We start from the raw sequence: 23641 nt of genomic DNA, 5'->3' as shown, positions 1-23641 counted from the left end.
CTCCACGCTCATGGTGGAGGCCCCACAGTGGGTAACTGCAGTACGGAGGTCCCGCCACTAGTGGCGCTCATCCCCCCATGACTACGGGGCCTCCACGCTCATGGTGGAGGCCCCACAGTGGGTAACTGCAGTACGGAGGTCCTGCCACTGGTGCCGCTCACCCCCATGACTACTGGGCCTCCGCACTCATGATGGAGGACCCAAAGTGGGTAACTTCAGTACGGAGGTCCTGCCACTGGTGCCGCTCACCAGCCATGACTATGGGGCCTCCACACTCATGGTGGAGGCCCCACAGTGGGTATCTGCAGTACGGAGGTCCTGCCACTGGTGCCGCTCACCCCACATGAGTACAGGGCCTCCGCACTCATGGTGGAGGCCCCACAGTGGGTAACTGCAGTACGGAGGTCCTGCCACTGGTGCCGCTCACCCGCCATGACTATGGGGCCTCCGCACTCATGGTGGAGGCCCCACAGTGGGTAACTGCAGTACGGAGGTCCTGCCACTGGTGCCGCTCACCAGCCATGACTATGGGGCCTCCGCACTCATGGTGGAGGCCCCACCGTGGGTAACTGCAGTACGGAGGTCCTGCCACTGGCGCCGCTCACCCCACATGACTACAGGGCCTCCGCACTCATGGTGGAGGCACCACAGTGGGTAACTGCAGTACGGCGGTCCTGCCAGCGTTGACGCTCGCTCCCCATGACTACGGGGCCTCGGCACTCATGGTGGAGGCCTCACAGTGGATAACTGCAGTACGGAGGTCCTGCCACTGGCGCCGCTCACCCCACATGACTACAGGGCCTCCGCACTCATGGTGGAGGCCCCACAGTGGGTAACTGCAGTACGGAGGTTCCACCACTGGTGCTGCTCACTCCCCCATGACTACGGGGCCTCCACGCTCATTGTGGAGGCCCCACAGTGGGTAACTGCAGTACGGAGGTCCCGCCACTAGTGCCGCTCATCCCCCCATGACTACGGGGCCTCCACGCTCATGGTGGAGGCCCCACAGTGGGTAACTGCAGTACGGAGGTCCTGCCACTGGTGCTGCTGACCCCCATGACTACTGGGCCTCCGCACTCATGATGGAGGACCCAAAGTGGGTAACTTCAGTACGGAGGTCCTGCCACTGGTGCCGCTCACCCCCCATGACTAAGGGGCCTCCACACTCATGGTGGAGGACCCAAAGTGGGTAACTGCAGTACGGTGGTCCTGCCACTGGTGCCGGTCACCCCCCATGACTACGGGGCCTCTGCAGTCATGGTGGGCCTGACAGTGAGTAACTGCAGTACGGAGGTCCTGACACTGGTGCCACTCACCCCTCATGACTACGAGGCCTCCACGCTCATGGTGGAGGCCCCACAGTGGGTAACTGCAGTACGGAGGTTCTGGCACTGGCGCCGCTCACCCCTCATGACTATGAGGCCTCCGCACTCATGGTGGAGACCTCACAGTGGGTAACTGCAGTACAGAGGTCCTGCCACTGGTGCTGCTCACTCCCCATGACTACGGGGCCTAGGCACTCATGGTGGAGGCCTCAAAGTTGGTAACTGCAGTACGGAGGTCCTGCCACTGGTGCTGCTCACCCCTCATGACTACGGGGTCTCCGCACTCATCGTGGAGGACCGAAAGTGGGTTACTTCAGTACGAAGGTGCCGCCACTGGTGCCACTCAACCCCATGACTACGGGGCCTCCGCACTCATGTTGGAGGCCCCACAGTGGGTAACTGCAGCACGGAGGTCCTGCCACTGGTGCCGCTCACCCCCCATGACTAAGGGGACTCTGCACTCATGGTGGGGTCTGACAGTGGGTAACTGCAGTACGAAGGTCATGCCACTGGTGCCACTCACCCCTCATGACTACGAGGCCTCCGAGCTCATGGTGGAGGCCCCACAGTGGGTAACTGCAGTACGGAGGTCCTGACACTGGTGCCGCTCACCCCTCATGACTATGAGGCCTCCGCACTCATGGTGGAGGTCTCACAGTGGGTAACTGCAGTACAGAGATCCTGCCACTGGTGCCGCTCACTCCCCATGACTACGGGGCCTCGGCACTCATGGTGGAGGCCCCACAGTGGGTAACTGTAGTACGGAGGTCCTGCCACTGGTGCCGCTCACCCCCCATGTCTACTGGGCCTCTGCACTCATGGTGAAGGCCTCACAGTGGGTAACTGCAATACGGAGGTCCTGACACTGGTGCTGCTCACCCCTCATGACTACGGGGCCTCCGCACTCATCGTGGAGGCCCGAAAGTGGGTTACTTCAGTACGAAGGTGCCGCCACTGGTGCCACTCAACCCCATGGCTACGGGGCCTCCGCACTCATGATGGAGGCTCCACAGTGGGTAACTGCAGTACGGATGTCCTGCCACTGGTGCTGCTCACCCCCCACGACTAAGGGGCCTCTGCACTCATGGTGGAGGACCCAAAGTGGGTAACTTCAGTACGGAGGTCCTGCCACTGGTGCCGGGTACCCCCCATGACTACTGGGCCTCTGCTCTCATGGTGGAGGCCTCACAGTGGGTAACCGCAGTACAGAGGTCCCGCTACTGGTTCGCTCACTCCCCATGACTACGGGGCCTCCTCACTCATCGTGGAGGCCTCACAGTGGGTAACTGCAGTACAGAGGTCCTGCCACTGGTGCCGCTCACCCCTCATGACTACGGGGCCTCCGCACTCATCGTGGAGGACCGAAAGTGGGTTACTTCAGTATGAAGGGGCCACCACTGGTGCCGCTCAACCTCATGACAATGGGGCCTCCGCACTCATGGTGGAGGTCCCACAGCTGGTAACTGCAGTACGGCGGTCCTGCCAGCGGTGACGCTCGCTCCCCATGACTACGGGGCCTCGGCACTCATGGTGGAGGCCTCACAGTGGGTAACTGCAGTACGGATGTCCTGCTACTGGCGCCGCTCACACCACATGACTACAGGGCCTCCGCACTCATGGTGGAGGCCCCACAGTGGGTAACTGCAGTACGGAGGTCCCACCACTGGTGCTGCTCACCCCCCCATGACTACGGGGCCTCCACGCTCATGGTGGAGGCCACACAGTGGGTAACTGCAGTACGGAGATCCCGCCACTGGTGCTGCTCACTCCCCCATGACTACGGGGCCTCCACGCTCATTGTGGAGGCCCCACAGTGGGTAACTGCAGTACGGAGGTCCCGCCACTAGTGCCGCTCACCCCCCCCATGACTACGGGGCCTCCACGCTCATGGTGGAGGCCCCACAGTGGGTAACTGCAGTACGGAGGTCCTGCCACTGGTGCCGCTCACCCCCATGACTACTGGGCCTCCGCACTCATGATGGAGGACCCAAAGTGGGTAACTTCAGTACGGAGGTCCTGCCACTGGTGCCGCTCACCCCCCATGACTAAGGGGCCTCCACACTCATGGTGGAGGCCCCACAGTGGGTAACTGCAGTACGGAGGTCCTGCCACTGGTTCCGCTCACCCCCCTGACTACTGGGCCTCCGCACTCATGATGGAGGACCCAAAGTGGGTAACTGCAGTACGGTGGTCCTGCCACTGGTGCCGGTCACCCCCCATGACTACGGGGCCTCTGCAGTCATGGTGGGGCCTGACAGTGAGTAACTGCAGTACGGAGGTCCTGACACTGGTGCCACTCACCCCTCATGACTACGAGGCCTCAACGCTCATGGTGGAGGCCCCACAGTGGGTAACTGCAGTACGGAGGTTCTGGCACTGGTGCCGGTCACCCCCCATGACTACGGGGCCTCTGCAGTCATGGTGGGGCCTGACAGTGAGTAACTGCAGTACGGAGGTCCTGACACTGGTGCCACTCACCCCTCATGACTACGAGGCCTCCACGCTCATGGTGGAGACCTCACAGTGGGTAACTGCAGTACAGAGGTCCTGCCACTGGTGTCGCTCACTCCCCATGACTACGGGGCCTAGGCACTCATGGTGGAGGCCCAACAGTTGGTAACTGTAGTATGGAGGTCCTGCCACTGGTGCCGCTCACCCCCCATGACTGCTGGGCCTCCGCACTCATGGTGGAGGCCTCAAAGTTGGTAACTGCAGTACGGAGGTCCTGACACTGGTGCTGCTCACCCCTCATGACTACGGGGCCTCCGCACTCATCGTGGAGGCCCGAAAGTGGGTTACTTCAGTACGAAGGTGCCGCCACTGGTGCCACTCAACCCCATGGCTACGGGGCCTCCGCACTCATGATGGAGGCCCCACAGTGGGTAACTGCAGTACGGATGTCCTGCCACTGGTGCTGCTCACCGCTCATGACTATGGGGCCTCGCACTCATGGTGGAGGCCCCACAGTGGGTATCTGCAGTACGGAGGTCCTGCCACTGGTGCCGCTCACCCCACATGACTACAGGGCCTCTGCACTCATGGTGGAGGCCCCACAGTGGGTAACTGCAGTACGGAGGTCCTGCCACTGGTGCCGCTCACCCGCCATGACTATGGGGCCTCCACACTCATGGTGGAGGCCCCACAGTGGGTATCTGCAGTACGGAGGTCCTGCCACTGGTGCCGCTCACCCCACATGACTACAGGGCCTCCGCACTCATGGTGGAGGCCCCACAGTGGGTAACTGCAGTACGGAGGTCCTGCCACTGGTGCCGCTCACCCGCCATGACTATGGGGCCTCCGCACTCATGGTGGAGGCCCCACAGTGGGTAACTGCAGTACGGAGGTCCTGCCACTGGTGCCGCTCACCAGCCATGACTATGGGGCCTCCGCACTCATGGTGGAGGCCCCACCGTGGGTAACTGCAGTACAGAGGTCCTGCCACTGGCGCCGCTCACCCCACATGACTACAGGGCCTCCGCACTCATGGTGGAGGCACCACAGTGGGTAACTGCAGTACGGCGGTCCTGCCAGCGGTGACGCTCGCTCCCCATGACTACGGGGCCTCGGCACTCATGGTGGAGGCCTCACAGTGGATAACTGCAGTACGGAGGTCCTGCCACTGGCGCCGCTCACCCCACATGACTACAGGGCCTCCGCACTCATGGTGGAGGCCCCACAGTGGGTAACTGCAGTACGGAGGTCCCACCACTGGTGCTGCTCACCCCCCCATGACTACGGGGCCTCCACGCTCATGGTGGAGGCCCCACAGTGGGTAACTGCAGTACGGAGGTCCCGCCACTAGTGGCGCTCATCCCCCCATGACTACGGGGCCTCCACGCTCATGGTGGAGGCCCCACAGTGGGTAACTGCAGTACGGAGTTCCTGCCACTGGTGCCGCTCACCCGCCATGACTATGGGGCCTCCACACTCATGGTGGAGGCCCCACAGTGGGTATCTGCAGTACGGAGGTCCTGCCACTGGTGCCGCTCACCCCACATGACTACAGGGCCTCCGCACTCATGGTGGAGGCCCCACAGTGGGTAACTGCAGTACGGAGGTCCTGCCACTGGTGCCGCTCACCCGCCATGACTATGGGGCCTCCGCACTCATGGTGGAGGCCCCACAGTGGGTAACTGCAGTACGGAGGTCCTGCCACTGGTGCCGCTCACCAGCCATGACTATGGGGCCTCCGCACTCATGGTGGAGGCCCCACCGTGGGTAACTGCAGTACGGAGGTCCTGCCACTGGCGCCGCTCACCCCACATGACTACAGGGCCTCCGCACTCATGGTGGAGGCACCACAGTGGGTAACTGCAGTACGGCGGTCCTGCCAGCGTTGACGCTCGCTCCCCATGACTACGGGGCCTCGGCACTCATGGTGGAGGCCTCACAGTGGATAACTGCAGTACGGAGGTCCTGCCACTGGCGCCGCTCACCCCACATGACTACAGGGCCTCCGCACTCATGGTGGAGGCCCCACAGTGGGTAACTGCAGTACGGAGGTTCCACCACTGGTGCTGCTCACTCCCCCATGACTACGGGGCCTCCACGCTCATTGTGGAGGCCCCACAGTGGGTAACTGCAGTACGGAGGTCCCGCCACTAGTGCCGCTCATCCCCCCATGACTACGGGGCCTCCACGCTCATGGTGGAGGCCCCACAGTGGGTAACTGCAGTACGGAGGTCCTGCCACTGGTGCCGCTGACCCCCATGACTACTGGGCCTCCGCACTCATGATGGAGGACCCAAAGTGGGTAACTTCAGTACGGAGGTCCTGCCACTGGTGCCGCTCACCCCCCATGACTAAGGGGCCTCCACACTCATGGTGGAGGACCCAAAGTGGGTAACTGCAGTACGGTGGTCCTGCCACTGGTGCCGGTCACCCCCCATGACTACGGGGCCTCTGCAGTCATGGTGGGCCTGACAGTGAGTAACTGCAGTACGGAGGTCCTGACACTGGTGCCACTCACCCCTCATGACTACGAGGCCTCCACGCTCATGGTGGAGGCCCCACAGTAGGTAACTGCAGTACGGAGGTTCTGGCACTGGCGCCGCTCACCCCTCATGACTATGAGGCCTCCGCACTCATGGTGGAGACCTCACAGTGGGTAACTGCAGTACAGAGGTCCTGCCACTGGTGCTGCTCACTCCCCATGACTACGGGGCCTAGGCACTCATGGTGGAGGCCTCAAAGTTGGTAACTGCAGTACGGAGGTCCTGCCACTGGTGCTGCTCACCCCTCATGACTACGGGGTCTCCGCACTCATCGTGGAGGACCGAAAGTGGGTTACTTCAGTACGAAGGTGCCGCCACTGGTGCCACTCAACCCCATGACTACGGGGCCTCCGCACTCATGTTGGAGGCCCCACAGTGGGTAACTGCAGTACGGAGGTCCTGCCACTGGTGCCGCTCACCCCCCATGACTAAGGGGACTCTGCACTCATGGTGGGGTCTGACAGTGGGTAACTGCAGTACAAAGGTCATGCCACTGGTGCCACTCACCCCTCATGACTACGAGGCCTCCGAGCTCATGGTGGAGGCCCCACAGTGGGTAACTGCAGTACGGAGGTCCTGACACTGGTGCCGCTCACCCCTCATGACTATGAGGCCTCCGCACTCATGGTGGAGGTCTCACAATGGGTAACTGCAGTACAGAGATCCTGCCACTGGTGCCGCTCACTCCCCATGACTACGGGGCCTCGGCACTCATGGTGGAGGCCCCACAGTGGGTAACTGTAGTACGGAGGTCCTGCCACTGGTGCCGCTCACCCCCCCATGTCTACTGGGCCTCTGCACTCATGGTGAAGGCCTCACAGTGGGTAACTGCAATACGGAGGTCCTGACACTGGTGCTGCTCACCCCTCATGACTACGGGGCCTCCGCACTCATCGTGGAGGCCCGAAAGTGGGTTACTTCAGTACGAAGGTGCCGCCACTGGTGCCACTCAACCCCATGGCTACGGGGCCTCCGCACTCATGATGGAGGCTCCACAGTGGGTAACTGCAGTACGGATGTCCTGCCACTGGTGCTGCTCACCCCCCACGACTAAGGGGCCTCTGCACTCATGGTGGAGGACCCAAAGTGGGTAACTTCAGTACGGAGGTCCTGCCACTGGTGCCGGGTACCCCCCATGACTACTGGGCCTCTGCTCTCATGGTGGAGGCCTCACAGTGGGTAACCGCAGTACGGAGGTCCCGCTACTGGTTCGCTCACTCCCCATGACTACGGGGCCTCCGCACTCATCGCGGAGGCCTCACAGTGGGTAACTGCAGTACAGAGGTCCTGCCACTGGTGCCGCTCACCCCTCATGACTACGGGGCCTCCGCACTCATCGTGGAGGACCGAAAGTGGGTTACTTCAGTATGAAGGGGCCACCACTGGTGCCGCTCAACCTCATGACAATGGGGCCTCCGCACTCATGGTGGAGGTCCCACAGTGGGTAATGCAGTACGGAGGTCCTGCCACTGGTGCCGCTCACCCCTCATGACTACGGGGCCTCCGCACTCATCGTGGAGGACCGAAAGTGGGTTACTTCAGTATGAAGGGGCCACCACTGGTGCCGCTCAACCTCATGACAATGGGGCCTCCACACTCATGGTGGAGGCCCCACAGTGGGTAATGCAGTACAGAGGTCCTGCCACTGGTGCCGCTCACCCCTCATGACTACGGGGCCTCCGCACTCATTGTGGAGGACTGAAAGTGGGTTACTTCAGTACAAAGGGGCCGCCACTGGTGCTGCTCAACCCCATGACTACGGGGCCTCGGCACTCATGGTGGAGGACCCAAAGTGGGTAATTGCAGTATGGAGATCCCGCCACTGGTGTCGCTCACCCCGCCCTGACTACGGGGCTCCACCGCCAGTGCCCGGGCCCTTTCTGAATCTGGCTCGTAGTTACTGAGTTCCTTTCAATGCTACTTCCTTTGGAGACTTTTTCCAGTGGTTTTGCCTCAAGTATCTGCATAACGAAACTTAGCATCTGTCCCTCAAACAGCGAAGCAAATTGAAATATTCCATCATTGCTTTGAGATACAGGATTGCTTTATTGCTGTTTTTATCCCCAGTAGGTTCACGCTTTACAACTCCCACTTAATGTGGACATATTCCGCAATTGTGGCAGAGGTCATACAAATATGGATAGCTGTCTCTTGGACATTTGTAATTTGTTTTATTGGGCATTACCCTTATCCCTGCTTTCAACAACATTAGGTAACCTTGCATGTATTGAAGGCTGTGGAGCGTTCGTCCAAAAGGGCTGTTTCTAAGCTAGATTTTCAGGATTACCACTAACTGTGTTAATGATTTCTGTTTCCTTTCATTTTATGCGCCTTTTTTCCCACCTCTCTTTTTAATATTCAGAAAATTTGGCAAAGACCTGGCCCTAATGAACTAACGTTGAACATTCCTGAAACATCACACAGTGAGAGGGGAAGTGCTAATAAAATGCCAGTCCTATTATTCTTGCCTCCTTCTATTCCCATTTTCAGAGCTCTCCCGGAAACAAGACTGTTCGAGAGAGCATGTAGCATCAGGCCAAGAAAGATCATTTCTCTCCAAGATCAAAGCTATTGCATACGGTTATATGACACAGGCACACATGTCTAAACCATGTGTCCCTCTACAATACTGCCCCAACAACGAATGCGCCTGAACAATGCATGCCTTTGCCACACAATTTCATGATAAAGGCATAACTGGTTAAGGGATGTGTGGTAAAGATAACCCCCAGCTCCCCACCCTGAACCCTAAAACTACCCCATCCCCCCTGAGGCCTAAACACTACCCCAACCCCCCCTGAAGCCCTAAACACTGTCCCGACCCTCCCGAGCCCTAAACACTACCGACCCCTCGAGCCCTAAACACTACCGGACCCCCAACCCTAAAAACTACCCAGCCCCTAAAAATTACCCTAACCCTTAAAAACGACCCCCAAAACCCAAACACAGCCTCACGTACCAGACCGCGTCCTCTCCTGATCCTTCCTCTTCCTGCACCCACCCATCCCAGCATCTAGACCGCGTACTGCGTTAACCACGCTTATACGTGGTTAAGGTATATACATGGTGAAGGAAAGCGTGGCTCCGCTTGTGAGGAAATGGCATGAGTGGCTCAGCCCGCATCATAAAGGCAGTTTCCCATTGCATCCTGCTAATCTGATTATACTGGGTGCAATCACCCATTTCAAATTTTCATTGAATCCAATGTTATTGTGGACTTCGCTCAAGACAGTTTTCAACCTTCCCATGGAAGTACTCAAGAGTGATGTCTATTGCATCTGCAAAGCTCATTGGACTAGAGGAAGCGGACTGTTTGCAAACTATCATAAAATATGATATGTGATGATAATCTAGAGCTTGCAAAAAGGAAGTTCCAACTTTCCTGCTGATGGGCTTAGTGGTGATGCTTAACTTGAGCAAGCCGTGGCATGAGGTGGATGCAGGCCGCGTTGGATCTGCAAACCTTTTAGGTCTGTCATCGACTCCTCCAAACTGTTGAACATACCACTCTTCAGTTCACAGAACGGGAAGAAATTCATCAACTAGCCATGCTGTTGATAAAGCCATTTTAGTGCTGACCACACTCAAATTAGGAGCACCCCCTCTAGTGTTCCATGTCCTAACCAATTAACAATTGATCTGCCCTGTTTCTAGTATTGTTTGAAGGGGCTTCCTTGTGACAAACGTCACAATAGGTCTCAGGAGCCCAAGCAGACATCATCAAACTAAGGAACATTCTGAAAGGTCTATTGTCTGTGATTGGTAGAAATGCAGGCCTAGGTAAAGATACTTTTTTTTAATATATATTGTTCATATACTAGTCAATGTCTTCTCAAAACAAAAAAACCCTATATATATATATATATATATAATATATATATATATATATATATATATATATATATATATATATATATATATATATATATATATATATATTCACTGAAAAAACCATAGGTTATAGACCATATATAGTTAGGAATTAGCATTTAAAAAACCTTATTTTACTCACACAAAACCATTGAAATTCCATATATAGTTAGTTGTACTAACTATATATCGCGCACCCGCAATCCACTGCTGATCATGTCACATATTACATCATTCATGACATGGTCAGTGACATCACTGATGACATCACTGATGACATCTCAAATGACATCACTGATGACATCACTGATGACATCTCAAATGACATCACTGATGACAACATCCAGTGACTGTATTTTTCTGTAAAGTCAAAATATGTCTTACATATTTAATAATGAGTGGATGTATAAGTGTCTGGATGAAGGATTTAGTAGGTGCATGACTGACTGTATGAGTGAGTGATTAAATGTGTCTCACTGAGTGCATGGGTTAGTGACTAAACTGTCTTAATTTGTGCATCATTATGTCTGTTGTTCTGAAAACTGCTGCATGTGTTGTTCAGTAGCTATATGAGTAACTATATGGGTTATTGATTGGTTGCCCAAGTATTTGTATGGGAGACTGAGTGTGTGTGTGGGTGGCTGGGAGGTGTATGACTCTGTGCATAGATGTGTGAGCAGTTGATTCACTAGATGTATGGGTTCAAAAGTGCATGTGGAAACAGCTGTATGGGCGGTTGACTGTGTGCATCAGTGTATTGGTGAGTGAATGGATATCTCAGTGCTACATGTCAAAGTAAGTACATATGTAAAACACAGTACATGTGAGACTTGACATATATAAATAACTGTGCATAAGAGCCAGTGAATGTGTGAGTGGCTGTATGCATCATTGTGAACTTGTATCCAGGATTGTATAAGAGAGTAAATATGTTTTAGTATATGTTTGAATAAGTAAGGTGTGTATAACTGTATAGTTGAGAAAATGGAGGTGTGATTGATTGTTTGCATGACTGGCTAGGTGTGTGTGTAACTTCATGGATGAGTGACAATCTGTGAGTCTGTGTTTACACTGAGTGTATCTAAGGTTATATTAGAGTCTGAAGAGGTTCATCGTATTATCACATGAATGATGTCATCAGTGATGTGATCAGTAATGTCAAATGAGATGTCATCAGTGATGTCATCAGTGATGTCATTTGAGATGTCATCAGTGATGTCATCAGTGATGTCATTTGAGATGTCATCAGTGATGTCATCAGTGATGTCATTTGAGATGTCATCAGTGATGTCATCAGTGATGCTACTGACCATGTCATGAATGATGTAATATGTGACATGATCAGCAGTGGATTGCGGGTGCGCGATATATAGTTAGTACAACTAACTATATATGGAATTTCAATGGTTTTGTGTGAGTAAAATAAGGTTTTTTAAATGCTAATTCCTAACTATATATGGTCTATAACCTATGGTTTTTTCAGTGAATTTTCAAGGTTTTGTAAATGCTAATTCCTAACTATATATGGTCTATAACCTATGGTTTTTTCAGTGAATTTCAATGGTTTTTTAATAGCAAATATCATAAGCTGTCGATTGTCAAGTACGTGGTAAGAAAAAAAATGTTCATGTTTATGCACACTGATCTGCTTTGAATGCTGCCCCCCCCCCTCATTTCTATTAGGAGTACTCTCTCTTTGCAGATTGTGAAGGGTAGTTAACGCAGGCCTTTGCCCCGTTGTAATCCGTCGTGCCTGCTTCTCTCTCCATTTGATTGATTGTTATCCAAGCATTTACTGTTTTAGAATTGGTTCTCTTTGGTTCATGCTCTATTTACAAACAAGCACAGAGTCGCAATACTCTGTTTAGTCTTTGCAGATAGCGAAAAATCGTGTAAAAAAACAAAAGGAATCGAGCAAAATCAGTAGGCCACTAATGGGATCTCTTTTTGACCTCGCTAAAATAGAAACATTAGGAACAACCCCTCATGACAAATACGAAACTAGTGAGATGAACTGAACTCCACACCATGATGGCTGCAAGACAGCTCGGCTCCACCACCCACCCCGCCCAAAATAACGATAAACTCTATGCAAATATTACAAATATATACAACACACCAGCAAAGTAACAGGGTAAAACATTTTATTAAATAACTATTTACATAACTATTTTATACTTTTTGTTGCCCGATCCGGCTAGCTCAATCGATCGAGCATGAAACTCATGCACTCTGATGGTTCAAAGTTTTGAGGAGTGCTTGTAACACTGTCTGAAGCCTATTTGCACTTGCTTCAGCTTCACTATTCTCAAAGTAAGTGGGGGCTGTTTGAGGACGTGACTGCATTTGTAAACAATGTGATGCGGTGCCACCCTGAACCGCTTGACGGAGGCCCCCGAGGGACGGTGTCATGGCGCGGACTCGGAGGGGGCGCTTGGCTCCGGCCCCCTCCCCAAGTCGTGTTCTCCTGGTGTGGCCTGAGATCGCCCCCGACATAGGTGGCCGGCTCCCGGGATCAAGCGGAACTTTTTGCCTTTTGGTAACTCTTCCATTCTTGACCTTGTCCCACAATCCGTTTCACCTAAAGACACGCTGTAGTGGGGCGCCCCTTTACCATTTCAGTTGCCATTCCGCCCGCTTTTGCTACACTGTGCCTCTTCCGCTATTCAGCTGTTTACCGCCCGCTCTTTCGACCACAGCGTCTCGCTCACCGTGTAGTTGAGTTGCTCCCGCTCTTGCGGTGCAGCGATAGGCGGCTGCCACAGGACTCTCAAAATGGCGGCCGGCTCTTCAGATTTGGGCGTGGTCCACTAAAATGGCCCTGCGACACCTTGGAACTCGGACGCTTGTCTGCTGGAGCTTGGGCTCCATTCTCGAAAGCGTCCCCTCAGCCTTGAAGATTCTACAAAAGTCTTGGGGGCCCCCGACTCCCGCAGGCTTCTGGTGGGGAGCGGCTAGCATGATTGCTCGTGGAATGGCCACGACGGAGCTACGAAATGGTGGTGCTCTCATGCTAACGCCAGCTTCAGTCTGAAACATCCAGAAACACTGTAGACTACCAATTCGATCAGTTCCGGTAGCGCCCCAACGTGACCCGGTAAAGAAGAACTTGCCCTCCCCTCTTTGACTGATGGTTCTTGTTGCCTGTCCCTTCTGTTGTCATTTAACAGAACTATTTAGCCTGCTGAAAGGGGTTGTGTTCCGACCGCTGGTTGGTGGAGACATTTTGACTATATTCTGGACCTGCGTTGTCGCGTAATGCGTCATATGACGCGCCGCGTTAGCGCATCCGGAAGTGATCCTGGGCGCGGCGCGCAGCGCGTAACGTAAGCATAACAGGTCATGTGACTTGTTAATAAAACTTTTTTTTGGTTCATTTTACTTTTCTTATTCTAATGATGAAAGGCTTGGTCATATGACCTAAAAATTACGCTTTTTATTACTTTCGAACATTATTTTTTCTTAAACATATGTTATAATGTTCCAGGCTAATGTACTTTCCCGGAAAATTTACAACTGTCCTGCAAGTAAAATATATTCCTTTTTCGAGAAAAAGGGCGTTTCTTCGTCCCATGACGGAGCCGTTGAGCAAAAGAGGGTCGGCCTGCTGTCTTAGTCGCCGATACGCCTGAATATCAGATTCTTATCAATCACTTTATGTTGCAGGAGTAGAAAACACAACAGCCCTTGACCATTTATCTTTACTGCGTTCCTGCGTATTATACCTTTTACCCTTCATGTAATTGGACTGCTTTATTTCACTTGCCTTTTACTGATTCTAAAACAGTGACTATTATTAAAAACTTTACCAATGTAAATACTACTACCATGTTTTCTTTTAAAAACCTTTATTGTGAAAATGTCAGTATACAAATACGGGCCTATAACCACGTGGGCCGGCCACGGAGCAAACTGTAATCGTATATGATGAGTAGACATTTACACTGTAGAGGAACGTAACGGGCGGGCCATTAGGTTGCAAGAACTAAGGTGTCTAACAGTTGCGGAATCGGTGGACGTACATTTTATAATTAAAATACGACAGAGCCAGTTACAATAAAATTATCTAGATATACATTTGCGGGCAAGTACCATGGGTGAAGTTAATTCGAACTTTCAATAGTACAGTAATCAATAACACATCAGAACTTAATATCAATAGGGATGTCGAAATATTCAATAAATTCTCGTCCCCGCCCGCCATGTGCTTCAAAACTGCATACGTATCTCGTGATTTCAAGGTTCTGCAACCAGTACACAACAAGGAGTTACGAGTCCCATTTATTCCGGCGCCATTTTAGGCGAGGACGGGCAGGTCCAGGATATAGTCAAAATGTCTCTACCAACCATCGACTATGATGATGTTCATATGCTGTATTTATTAGAGTAACACTCATCTGTCCACATGAAATTAATTTGCCACAATCTAAACATGTCATTTTAATCTTTCCAAAGTTCTTCTAAATATTTGGGACCGTTTCCCTTGCCTCTGATGCTGTCAGTGCCACTTCTTTGGTGAATGTACTGGCAGGTCGGGGGTTCTCCTCCAAATGTCTCTTTTATGCAGCACTATAATTAATCGGTGCCACCTCTCCATATGACGATGCATGGTATAGTTACCATAACTATATTTTTTTTCGGTTCCTCTGGAGAGTACATCGTGGCAGATGAAGCGTGTAACATACCGGGCATTTACCTTTTTTGCATGTAGAGGAAAGGAAAATAAATTTGAGCGTCCGAGTTCTAAGGTGTCCCAGGGCCATTTTAGTGGACCAGGCCCAAATCCAAAGAACAGGCCGCCATTTTGAGAGTCCTGTTGCAGCCGCCTGTCGCTGTAGCATCAAGAGCGGCCGAAACTCAGCTGAATGGCAACTGAAACGGTAAAGGGGCGCCCCACTACAGCAGACGAGCCTCCACCTGGGAAGGCCCGTTCACGCCGCCTCCCCCCCCCCCTTCGGACACCCCACGCCGTTATTCGGAGCAGGATTGTAGGATGGCCACACCAGTGCAGCAACTTGCTAGACACCACCTCGGTGCCAACCGAATCTCAGCGCCTTGTGGTGTCTTCTATTCAGAAAATATTGTTGTGCTGCCTTCGACCTATTCGCCGCAAGTGCGCACGCAACTCAGCTGCATAGCGAGTGAAACACCAAGGGGCGCCCCACTGCAGCCGAGGAACCTTCATCTTGGGGGCAACGCACAGCATCACATTGCTTTCCAATGCAGTCAGATCCTCAAACAACCCCCACTGACTGACGCGAACTCACAGGCCAACGGAGCGCCCCACGCCGACTTTCGACGCAGCATTGTAGGATGGCCACACCAGTGCGACAACTTGCAAGACACCACCTCGGTGCCATCCGGATCTTGGCGCGTTGCGCTGCCTTTGGCCCTATTCGCACATCGGTCCGCTACTGACGCCACCTCACAGGCCAACGGGGCGCCCCACGCCGACTTTCAGCATTGTAGGATGGCCACACCAGTGCGGCAACTTGCTAGACACCACCTCGGAGCCATCCGGATCTTGGCGCGTTGTGCTGCCTTCGGCCTATTCGCACATCGGTCCGCTACTGACGCCACCTCACAGGCCAACGGGGCGCCCCACGCCGACTTTCAGCATTGTAGGATGGCCACACCAGTGCGGCAACTTGCTAGACACCACCTCGGTGCCATCCGGATCTTGGCGCGTTGTGCTGCCTTCGGCCTATTCGCACATCGGTCCGCTACTGACGCCGCCTCACGTGCCAACGGATTTTCTACGCTTTTTATACCCTATGCCGCATAACAGGTCATGTGACTTGTTTGTAAAACTTTTCATTGGTTCATTTTACTTTTGGTTTCCTAATGATGGAAGGCTTGATCATATGACCTAAAAATAACACTTTTCATTGGATGAAAACTTTTTTTTTTCCCAAACGATGAAAGCCCCACCTTGTTTCTGGATGTTTCAGACTGAAGCTGGCGTTAGCATGAGAGCACCACCATCTCGTCGCTCCGTTGTGGTCATTCCGCGAGCAATCATGGCAGCCGCTCCCCACCGGAAGCCTGCAGGAGTCGGGGGCCCCCAAGACTTTTGTAGAATCCTCAAGGCTGAGGGGACGCTTTCGAGAATGGGGTCCAAGACCTAGCAGACAAGCGTCCGATTTCCAAGGTGTCCCAGGGCCATTTCAGTGGACCAGGCCCAAAAAGGAAAGAGCCTGCCGCCATTTTGAGAGTCCTGTGGCAGCCGCCTATCGCTGCACCGCAAGAGTGGGCGCAACTCAGCTGAATGGCGGATTTTGACACAGTGGACCAAAAGCGGACGGAATGGCAACTGAAACGGTAAAGGGGCGCCCCACTACAGCAGACGAGCCTCCACCTGGGGAGGCCCGTTCACGCCGCCTCACCCCACCCCCCCCCTCCCGGGGCACCCCACGCCGTTATTCAGAGGGCGGCAACTTACTGGACATGACCTTGGTGCCATCCACATTTCAGCGCGTTCTGCTGCCTTGGAACTATTCGCACAACAGACCGCTACTGACGACCCACCCCCCGGGACGCCCCACGCCGGATACCCAAATCAGTGCGGCACCCAGGCAACATCACCTGGGTGCCGTCCAGAAATCAGGACGTTGTGCTGCCTTGGGACTATTCGCACAACCGACCGCTACTGACCATTGTTCCTTCTTTTTCCCTAAAAATGTTTAAATGTTTTTACTGTTTTTGTTTTGTTGTATATATTTATAAGTTATTAAAGTTTTATAATCCTACTACTTTGTTGGAGTGCTATATATTTTTAATGTGACACATAATTGTAAAAACTTTGATGTACAAAGAGTCATCCCTGGAATCTTCCGCTTCAGGCTCGGTCCCCTCCCCAATCACAATACAGGATGGTTTTCAGATAGTAGGAACGTGTGTGGTGTGACAGATCTCATCGGGTGTGGGCCTTGATCTACTATAACTCCTTTGAAGAGGGGTGATTCTTTACAGCTGGGGCCATAAACTACATCTGCAGGGCTAGCTGATAGCCTGGGACCGGCCTGGACAATCGGACACAGAGGAAGAGGAGTGTCAGAGGGTGCGGTAGTGAATAGGGCGAAAAGGAGGTGTCAGGCGGGCACAGGGTGTGATTCTCAGGGAAGAGCAGCGCAGATGGGGGGAGGTTTATTGCCCATGCATAAGACAGAGAGCGGGGGTGACCAGTGCCTGGGGGAGATGCTTGCGAGGGTGGGGAGCCATGCTAAGGATCGACAGCGTGCAGAGAGTGGGTCTGGTCAAGGCATCTAAAATGGCTGCCGTGCACGACAAAAGTGTGGCATTTGAAAAAAGGCAAGATGGCGCGGACAATGTTTTTCAACACTTCCTGATTTCCTTCGAATCGAACGTTAACAGACGTTATCTCTCCCACACTACCGGTCCCCCTGGGCTTAAACGCCGAGATGGTAGGGACTGCATCCCGTGGAGATAGGCCGAGACGTCACTCAGCAGAAAAAAAAGAAAAAAAAAAGTCTATAAACATACAATAAGTTAAAAGTCAATCATTCTTGTTTCCTTGTAGTACGCTCCCCAGTCCGCTTCCCGTTACGCGAACCGGGCGCACCCCACCAAAAAAAAAGATTTTTTTTTTTGGGCCCGCGGGGCCCTTTTAAAACCTCCACATCAAACCTAGGGGGTCAGGGAGGATCTACTATGCCCCCTTATGGTCATTTGCCCCTTCGCTTTGGCCTCCTCTTGTCTCTCGATCCTACCGAGAGACAAGATGGCGGCCGCTACGGACTGTTTGGTATGTTTACAGACACCGGAGAGCCAATCAGCTTCGCTTCGCAAAGCTCCGTAACGCGAAAAGTACGCGAAGCGGAGCGCTGCCCGGAGCGCTGTTACAGATATATATCTTTTTTTGAACGTTAATTTCTCAAAATCCACTGGAGCACATATATTGAGACCTAGCAAAGGCACATCGGGCTACCAGTCCCTACAATTTTGCCAACTTTCGTGCAAATCCCTTCAGCCGTTCGATTATTATTATTTTTTTTTTTTTTGCCCCGCGGGGCCCTTTTAAAACCTCCACATCAAACCTAGGGGGTCAGGGAGGATCTACTATGCCCCCTTATGGTCATTTGCCCCTTCGCTTTGGCCTCCTCTTGTCTCTCGATCCTACCGAGAGACAAGATGGCGGCCGCTACGGACTGTTTGGAATGTTTACAGACGCCGGAGAACCAATCAGCTTCGCTTCACAAAGCTCCGTAACGCGAAAAGTACGCGAAGCGGAGCGCTGCCCGGAGCGCTGTTACAGATATATATCTTTTTTTGAACGTTAATTTCTCAAAATCCACTAGAGCACATATATTGAGACCTAGCAAAGGCACATCGGGCTACCAGTCCCTACAATTTTGCCAAGTTTCGTGCAAATCCATTCAGCCGTTCGGGCTAAAAGTGAGGCCAACCGCCCTATGGAAATTAACATGGGAAAAACGCGTTTTGGGACCCCCCTTTTTTCTCGGCCCCCCCCTTGACGAAACCCCCCCAAATTTTCAGGGGCTGCTCAGAAACAAAATGTGCCATTTTCCTGAAAATTTCAGCCAATTCCGTCCACAAACGCCAAAGTTATTAGACATAGAATTTTCAAAAATCCCATAGAGAAAAAATCCTAACTATATATACCTACTGGCGACCGCCAGTAGGTAATATATATATATATATATTTCAAACACATGCTCAGAAGCAGCAAACAAAAGAGGGAGAAGTTGGCAGACGTCTGGATTATAGGACACCTTAAAGTTCTATGTTCTATTTCTATTGTTTGGTGTTTTTGGTTCTGTTCTAAGGTTCTTTGAAGTGTTTGGTGCTCAGAAGTGGTAAATAAAAGTATTATGCAAAAATGCTATCCTCCTGTCTTGCCATAAAATTGATTTTTTATCTACAGTGGATGCCCTTATACTGAGTGCTTTTATCTGTGTAGTATTTTAATTACAACTATTATGCAAAATTACTGATTTAACATGAAGTTGAAAATTATTTCTACAAAAACTGAGAGTTATGGCCCATATAACAGGAGACCTTCTCTGGTCACCTGACAACTAACCTTAGAATACTGGTCAGCCCACTCCCCATGTCCCCAGGAAAAAAATTGCTAATTATCTCTGTGGGTCCACAGATAGTGGACATGGTAAAGGGCCTATTCAGGCATGGCCTTAGTTTTGTCAAGACAGGGGTGTGCCTGTATGTGTGTGGTGCTTGTATAGCAGGAGCATATCTGAAAAGTAACAGAAAGCTTTAGAGGCTGAAAGACAAAGAAACAGTACACACAAGTAATGGGGCCATGTAGTAAAGCATCTCCTGCTGTCTCTAGGTGATCACTTGCAGACACTGGAGAATCCAACATTATATTTTCTCTATCTGAAATATAGAAACTACATGACCCATCATTCAAGTTTCATGGCTAGCTGATTGTGCATGAATGTTTTAAATCTAAGGCTCTGTACATATGCACAGGGCTGTCCACAAACATTGACCAACTTTTCTGCGTGAGAAAATGACCCACTCGAGATTCGCTCAAGAAATTTGGGGGCATAATTATTAAACTGTCATGCAGCGTGATGCAGCAAGCCACCTTGCTGTGCTGCATTAAAGGGAAAATCAAAACCAAAGGGGATGCTGGACGGAGTGTTGAACATTGCAAGCACTCACCCCCAGTCATCTGATTTGAGTTTAATCCATCATCATTCTTTAGCCCACTCCGCCACCCCAGTTCAGACATGGCCATATGCAAATAAGTCTGACCCTGTGCCTCATGGGAACAGTCCAGCCCGAACTGCCAAGCCATGTCTTCCCTGGACTGGAAACAAGCATCCTGGGACCGGTTTCGGGTTCATAACCCTCATCAGCCAGGCTATCCTGAATCCAGTGGCAATGTGAGCAAGGGACCCACGTCTGTACATCATCCCCTTTGGTATTACTTTGTTCGCCCTTAGTTGGCAGGGTATGCCCAGACATGGGTCCCTTGCTCACTATGCCACTGGATTCAAGATAGCCTGGCTGATGAGGGTTATGAACCCGAAACCAGTCCCAGGATGCTTGTTTCCGGTCCAGGGAAGACATGGCTTGGCAGTTTGGCGCTGAACTGTTCCCAAGAGACACAGGGTCAAACTGATTTTCATATGGCCCCGTCTGAACTGGGGTGGTGGAGTGAGCTAAAGAATGATGATGGATTAAACCCAGATCAGTTGATTGGGGGTGTGCTTGATTTGCTCAAGCGCTCTTTACCATACTTCCATTGGTATGCGCTTTATTACACTCTGTCCATCATCCCCTTTGGTATCGCTTTGTTCGCCCTTAGTTGGCAGGGTATGCCCAGACGTGGGTCCCTTACTCACTTTGCCCCTGGATTCAAGATAGCCTGGCTGATGAGAGTTATGAACCTTAAACCGGTCTCAGGATGCTTGTTTCCGGTTCAGGGAAGACATGGCTTGGCAGTTCGGAGCTGGACTATTTCCATGAGGCAAAGGGTCAGACTGACTTGCATATGGCCATGTCTGAACTGGGGTGGTGGAGGGAGCTAAAGAATGATGATGGATTAAACCCAGATCAGTTGACTGGGGGTGAGTGTTTGATTTGCTCAAGCACTCAGTCCTTCATCCCCTTTGGTATTGCATTAAAGGGAAAGGCAGGAATGCCTCATATTTAACATTATACAGCACATTTGTGTCCTTTGAGTCAATGCCAGCCCGACTCATTCGGACTCGTCATATTGAAACTGGTCTAGTATCATCCTAAAATTTGCCTGCTCAACTATAGGAGTTGTTTCCTGCTTCCTTGTGTAGTGCGTACACACCTAGGGTTATTTGTTTGCGCTCTAAAAATTCCTATAACATAACATAAATTTCCTTGCGCTGGTGCACAATGTGCTTCATAGCTCTGATGCAGGCACCCTTGCTTCTTATTGCAAGGGTATCTGCATTGAAGGGAGGATTGTTTTTGTGCAGGAAGGGACATCTCCGTGCTAAAAAAAAATGCTGAGAGGCATTTTACACTTCCTTAGTATGCTGCAGAATCCATGGATATTTCCCCTGGTTGCACCTCCACCTCACCTGAGTAGGCAAAGCATTTTGATGGTTACTCTGGTCTTCCATTAATGATAAATCTTGAAATTAGCTAAAACCCATGGATGGATGCATGGAAACACCCACCTCCACCCATAGAACGCCTCCCTGGTACAGAGTAACGCAAAGCAGCGATCTGTGCTGCATTGCAATACTCTAGATTTATCGAGCCATGCAGGCCACACAAGGTGGCCTCGCGTGGCTTGATCAATCTGATTTAGTAGTTGTGTCACTCTTGCACCCCCTTGCGGGCGCAAGGGCCACACAACTCAATGATAAGCATGCCAGTTGGTCTTTATAACAAGGCCCTCATTTATATGAGGCTCTTGAAGAAACGGTGTCGGGCAGTCATTCATTCACTGTTCAGGTCCCAATCCTATGGAACAAAGCTCCTTTCCACAGTTAGATGAATTGATAACCACTTTGAACTCCTAACTGCTTTCAAGGTCCAAACCCTTTCATTGTAGGTACATGGCTTGGAGTAGGTGAATATAGCACCTTAAATCGCATGTGTTTACAACACGTGTGATTACAACGCAGTTGTTATAATGATCGCGTTGTTACATCGCGGTACATTACAACGCAAGTCGTTACATCGACTTGCTATAGGGGGCGCGCTGGGCTTAGGAATAGTACAATTACTATTCCAACTCCAGTGTGTGCAACAGTAGGGAAGGTGTTGGAATAGTAAATTATACTATTCCTTCGGTTAGTGCGCCCCCTACAGCAAGTCGATGTAACAACTTGCGTTGTAATGTACTGCGATGCAACTACCCGGTCATTATTACACCTGCATTGTAATCGCATGCGTGGTAATGCACCCAATGTAATGGCTATTTCCCGGAGTACTTTTTTTATGCTTTCATTGTTTAATTGCAGTGTCAATGGTACACAGCTTTACTTCCAAGCCTTGGTGATTTAAGCCTCATATCTGTGGGGAAGTGTGGCTCAATGGTTAGAGCGGCAGACCCTGATGCAGAGGTCTGGCCCGAGACCAGGGTTCAATTCCTGCCTCGGCGGGTCTTGGGCTCAATTTCCTCGGACCTGATAATTCTCATCTCGGTGCTTATTCTAATCATGGTCCCACTCTGCAACTCTGGGCAATAGTTTGCTTAATCTCCACAACGGCCCCAACAGAGCTAGGGTACCTGGCTTCACCTTGGGGGTGCCCAGGAGTGGGCACTTCACTGGGAAAAGCCAGGAAGGGTTCCACAGCAGTATGCGTAAAATCACCTTGAGACCCCTTCGGGGGTGATTCGTGCACTATACAAGTACTACATTTACATTTACAATCCAACACACTGATAAGCAATGTTAGGGTATCCTCCGTGTCAGCGGATGTGAATGTTTGCCAACCACTGAATACAGGGGGGTTGTTAGGCATTGCTTCATGGTAGATGGTTGTGCTAAGCCTTTAGGGTGCAGTAGCAGACACAGTGGGGGGCCAGAGTGGGACCCCAAGACACAGGTGAGCAGGCTGCGCCCCCAGAAGCGCCACGAGCTGCTGCTGCGCCTCCAGCGCCCATTAAAAGCTTTGTCTCTGCTCTGCGGATTAGCCCTCCATCCATCTTGAAGCTCGTGAATCACTTTAAACCATCAATAAGGCCCGGATCCCAGCGGAGCCGTAATCCTTCAGCAAACCAAAATGTTAGTAAATTTCGGAGCAGAGGGAATATCCGCCCGCCTCTCACTGGATGAGAAATGGCCCTCCCAGCCGCCCTCCCCCTAATGCAGCTTCCGCCGTATTGTTTACCGATGCATTTTCCCTCTGAGCACTTTTAATGTGATAAATTTCATGGGCTTTCTGCATTTTCATTTTTGAAGAGAGGTCTCGCTTTGATTATGAGTCAGCTAAAAGCTCCCGCAGTCGCCATGTTTACTAGTCCATGTGTCTCTGTGCGCGTGTCCGAGACTCTCTGGGCCTCTTTGTAGGTGAATCTTTCAGCTTGAGCAAGTCTCTCTCTCTCTCTCTCTCTCTCTCTCTCTCTCTCTCTCTCTCTCTCTCTCTCTCTCTCTCTCTCTCTCTCTCTCTCTCTCTCTCTCTCTCTCTCTCTCTCTCTCTCTCTCTCTCTCTCTCTCTCTCTCGGAGAAAATGGGCAATCTTCAATTGTCATCCTGCAAAATATTCTTCCACCAGACCAGCCTGTCGATGTCAGCGAAACCTCTTTTCAGCTGTGATAAATTGGGAGTTACTGTCGGGCAATACTTAATTTGTGCCAGTGGATGCCGGTGGTGGGCACTGGCACTCGCTTTTTGGGGACCAGGACCTATTTTTAACTCTTGACACAAGCCCATCTAGTGGAACATCTACTCACCTTCAAAGATGATTACTTAAACCACTTTATCTTTCGCGGGGAGGTGTGCGTGCGCA

General features: G+C 51.7%; 1 protein-coding gene across 1 annotated transcript in view; it reads left to right on the top strand.

Annotated features, from left to right (window-relative positions):
* The window catches only part of LOC144754754 (heparan-alpha-glucosaminide N-acetyltransferase-like), a 1466120-nt gene that overhangs the window by 717816 nt on the left and 724663 nt on the right, over positions 1-23641 (top strand). The window lies entirely within an intron of this gene.

Source organism: Lissotriton helveticus, chromosome 5_1, assembly GCF_964261635.1.
Source record: "Lissotriton helveticus chromosome 5_1, aLisHel1.1, whole genome shotgun sequence".
Classification (NCBI taxonomy): domain Eukaryota; kingdom Metazoa; phylum Chordata; class Amphibia; order Caudata; family Salamandridae; genus Lissotriton; species Lissotriton helveticus.
Note: the sequence above shows the minus strand (reverse complement) of the source record. Positions and strands in the feature narration are given on the sequence as shown.